This window comes from Penaeus chinensis, chromosome 43 (assembly GCF_019202785.1).
Source record: "Penaeus chinensis breed Huanghai No. 1 chromosome 43, ASM1920278v2, whole genome shotgun sequence".
Classification (NCBI taxonomy): domain Eukaryota; kingdom Metazoa; phylum Arthropoda; class Malacostraca; order Decapoda; family Penaeidae; genus Penaeus; species Penaeus chinensis.
The window spans coordinates 6,341,643-6,346,642 of NC_061861.1; the positions used below are offsets into that span (position 1 = coordinate 6,341,643).

General features: G+C 38.4%; 1 protein-coding gene across 1 annotated transcript in view; it reads right to left on the reverse strand.

Annotated features, from left to right (window-relative positions):
• LOC125024595 (cyclin-dependent kinase-like 1) overlaps positions 1-3,935 on the reverse strand; it is a 140,913-nt gene extending 136,978 nt beyond the window's left edge. The window contains exon 1 of the mRNA XM_047612406.1: positions 3,904-3,935. The gene's annotated coding sequence lies outside the window, so the exon portion shown is untranslated. The remainder of the gene's footprint in view (positions 1-3,903) is intronic.
• Positions 3,936-5,000: the final 1,065 nt, after the last annotated feature.

A 5,000-nucleotide genomic window follows, 5' to 3' on the forward strand; every position in this document is an offset into this window, starting at 1 on the left:
CTGAAAATATATGTATGGAAAGTTATTTCTCACATACAAAATATTTAGATAATTCTACTGTAGATGGGGTTAGTGATCTTTTCCTAACAATATGCATTTTCTTATAGTGTGGGACTTCCTACCGACTACCTACTATCTACTTACTACCCTCAGAAAAAGCTGTTTAACGATACAGAGAGGCAGATAAAGAGTAACCGAGAGTGACAGAATGAATGCCCGAAAATCATGTGTGTATGTGTGGTGTGTGGTGTGTGTGGTGTGTGTGGTGTGTGTGGTGTGTGTGGTGTGTGTGTGTGTGTGTGTGTGTGTGTGTGTGTGTGTGTGTGTGTGTGTGTGTGTGTCTGCGTGCGTGCAAGAAATGTGTTCTTATTGGCCCTAATATTCGAGTTGATTCATAAATTCTGACCTGGATTGGGCCAGCGAATGAGTTGCAAAGTATTTTTTTTTTTTCTCTTGAATGTAAATATTCAGGCATTGAAGCACTGAAACATGATCATGACACTCTATATCCAGGAAGTTTGAATTTCATCAATTACTAAATACAAATTGAATTGAATATTAGGCCTCTTTGAGTACCTCTTCGTGTGGTTAGCCGAGGGAAAGAATTCTCTTCCTTTACAAACGAGCCTTTTTCGCTATAACAACCAATGGACACTAGCTGAGTAAAAATGTGCTCGTCTGTGCATAATTGTGTGCTGAAAAACGTGCACAGTATATCACGTGTGTTGACGCAGAAGCATAACATAAGTCATCACTGGTAGAATAAGGGATTCTTTCAACGCTTGGGAGAGGTGTTCAAGGTTTTGGCCACACGCTGGGCTATTTTACGTCATCGTTTGAACTCCACCCTTACAAAGTGGGACCGGATTTACTGAACTCGCTCCTTACGGGAAGTATCGGCGATTTCTCAACTAGCGACGTTGCGACCCATTTTCAAGCGCTGAACAACGAGAGCGTTAATCGCTGAACTGAGGCAGCGCTGATAAGGCTTACCAATAACAGTTTCTTTATTTAAAAAAAAAAAAAAAAAATCACATAAAATGTGATTAATCAGTATTTCCAAAATTATGTTCAGTTCAATGAGGCAAATAAAGGAAAGTCATGAGACTTTAATCCCAACAAATATTTTTCTAGTGAGAGTCAGGTGCAATGGGCCAATTTCACCAGTAAATGCCTTCATTAATCTTCACCGTCTTTATCAATAAACTCATAAATTCTGATATCTACATCTATTGCTATATCTATATATCTATATGTGTGTAATAAAATCATAACATAAGTATCTATGAATAAATACATAATATACACATACATTTATACATACATGTATACATATGAATACACATTTTCAATTCTAAATTCCTCCTGATGATGTGTCAGAACTCCTTTAATACATGATAAACTAAATTTGTTGAGTGATTTATATTAGGCCCAGATTAAGTGTTTCCGCGTTCTCCGCGAATCGGCCAAGGCTATCCTTACTTAAGTTAGCCATATTGTTTGTTTTTATTCTGTTGCTATGCCTCCTAAATGTGTTGCTCTTCCATTAATTGATTTTCCCAAAGAAAAGTCGCAGTTGCACGCTCTCGAAGGTATTTATGAGGCCGATGTGAGCGGAGGAGGATCGCCACGAGTGGTTTCGGGCAGTCGCTGATGTCTCTCGTGCGGGGAAGTGTTTACGACCTCGGAAGTGTTTTGAAAATATCATCGTTGCGAGAAACGAGAGAGTAACTTGTTTTATGAAGTAAACAAACCTCATACGATCCCCCGTATATGCGTTAGTAAATCCGGCCCCAAATTCATTGCTAGAGGCCCAACTCGTGTCTCTGAAAAGCCCAGCTGTGCTTTTATTTACAACGGAAATGCTTAAAAAATATATTTGTAGATAGTTTTGTATTCAGAGATCAAAGAAACAAACCATGAACACGGAGTAGGTTTTAATAGTCATTGGAAATAACGGAACTTGTTCTCTCAGTTCATTTCTTCAATATATAAGTTCAACAGAGTAATTGTATGTGAAGTCTAAACATGTAATATGGTTTTGATAGTAATGAACCCTATGAATTTTAAAAGAAATCTTGTAGAGTGAATGAAGTTAAATAAACATGCTGCTATAAAGCCGAGAACACAAAAAAATATATGTCGATACTGCTGATCAATTTATGTACTTTATACTCCTTGTACTCATCTGTATATAGTAATAGAGAAATGTCTTTTCTTTTTTTCCATGCGAAGGAGCAAATCTAAAATGGTACCAACTCTCTTGAGAACCAAACAAGAGGGACAGGCAGACAGAATGGTGGGTGGGAGTATGAAAGCGAGAGAGAGAGAGAGAGAGAGAGAGAGAGAGAGAGAGAGAGAGAGAGAGAGAGAGAGAGAGAGAGAGAGAGAGAGAGAGAGAGCGAGAGGGGGGGGGGGGGCAAAAAAGAGATAGAAGGGAGAGGAAAGAGAGAGAGGGGGGGAGAAACGAAAAAGAGATAGAAGGGGAAAGGAGAGAGAGAGGTGGGGAAGGAAAGAAAGACAGAGAAAAAGAGGGGGGGAGGGAAGAGAAGGTGGGGAGAATAGAGAGAGAAAAGGGACAGGAAAAGAGAGGAGGGAAGGAAAACAGAGAGAGAGGGGAGGGAAAAAAGAGAGAAAGGAGAGGGAAAGGAAAGACAGACAGACAAACACACACACACACACACACATAGGTGAGTAAGGTAGAAGGGATGGAGAAAGAGAAGAGGAAAGAATGTGTGTACATACATATACAGTCTGTATATGTATATATATGTATATATATATACACAGAAGTATATATGTGATATATATATATATATATATATATATATATATACGGATATACACACACACATAACACGCGCGCGTGCGCATCTGGTACGTGTGTGTATATCCACAAATTCACGCACTCTCTCTCTCTCACACACACACATACACATACATACATACATACATACATATATATATATGACTGCCGCGATGGTCCAGTGGTTAGAGCACTGTTCGCTCAAGCCCGAGAAAACGACATATCGCCTTGAGAAGTCAAGCGCAGGTGTCATAGGGGAATGTCACCGCCGTGGCACAAGTATAATATATATATATATATATATATATATATATATATATATATATATATATATTATATACATATATATATTTTATATATATATATATATATATATATATATATATGTATGTGTATGTGTTATGTATGTACGTGCGCGTGCGTGTATATATGTATATATATATATATATATATATATATATATATATATATATATATATTTATATATATATATATTATATATATATATTATATATATATAAAGTGTGTGTGTGTTATGTATGTATGTATGTATGTATGTACGTATAAATGTATGTATACACACATGTATATGCATACATATATGTATATGTATATATATATATTTGTGTGTGTGTGTGTGAATGTATATGCATACGCACACATGCACCCAGGCACACACGTGCGCATATATATATATGTATATATATACATTTATGCAATACATCTGCATGTGTGTGTGCGTGTGTGTTTTAGGACTTTATGCCACAAAGATTCTGCATTATCCTTCCGCAATGTTCACGTCTTTTTTCCCTTTTATGCGACATGGATCTTGCCTTCAGACACTCGCCAAACTGGGCTCATTTTCCGTCCAAGCAAAACACAGCACATCCTGGGAATGTTTTCGGCGCAGGCGAAAGAAAAGAATTTGAGCCATTTCCATTAGCCCAAAATGCATCACGTGACTGAAACATGGAACAAGCACAAAGAAGTGATCGTGTATCGGAAAACAAAAAAAAAAAAATAGAAAAAAAAAATAGTATCGTAACAGATACGAGTTACTGTACCGTATATTTTTCGTAATATCTTTTTAGTGATACCTGTATGTGAGAAGCGCGTCGAGCGACACCTTGCCCCACCCTCTGCCACGCGTCAACTAACAGGCTTCCTCAGTTTGGCACCCTTGGTAGCCCTCACCTTCCCCATCGGACTCCACCCCCACTCCCTCGGTTCCCCTTCCTCCTTCACCTCACCTCTACCCCCCCCCCCCCCTCTCTCTCTCCTCCATTAACCTCGAACCAAGTCCCTCCCTCCATGTGACACCCTTACCTCGTCCCCTCTCCCACTCCCCTGCACCCAGTCCCTCCTCCAATCCTCTCCTCTTGCCACCCCCCCCCCTCCAGCTGTCCCCCACGCAGCCAAGGCACCCCTCCCCTTCCCCCCTTTCCGTCCCTTAACCTGACAAATTAATCTTTGGCCGGAGCTAAAATGGCTGAGCACAGGGATCCCACAGGTAAAGCTCAATGGTGGTGTTGTTGATGTGTTTTACTGCTGTTGTTGCCTCTTGTCATTGATTTTTTGTAGTGTTACTGTTGTTTTTCACTTTGTTACTGTTGGTGTCTCTTTGCTGCCTCAATTAATGCGTTGTCATTGTAGATGTTGTTGTCTTTGTTAGTTATTGCTTTTCTCGTCATTGATTCTCTTGTTACTATTGTTCTTAGTCGGAAGCTGTAATTGTTGTCATTGATGTTTTTTTCTTATTGCCTATTTATATATATTTCTATAACTGTCATTGTTGATATTTCAGCTGTTGTTATCGCCAATGATGTATTTGTTATTGCTGTCGTTGTTGTTATGTTGTAGCAGTTTTTGCTAGCATTGTTGATTTCGCTTTACTTCTACTGCTCAAATGTTTTTTTTTTTTTTCTTGGTTTCGTGTTCGTTTACTTTTCTACCATTGTTATTACTGAACCATTTCCGAAGATGATACACATAAAAACAATTACCATTAAACATCGCACAGATTGACCGGATCAAATAAAAGGACGGAGATAATGACGTCATATCGTTTAGCCAATAAGAATATCAGATATCACTAAATGCATGATTATTTGTAAAATAATTACTCAATATTGTTATAATAACCAGAAGTAAAACAAAACAAATCCCCTCTTTTATTTGTGGTAACGAAGAGTTC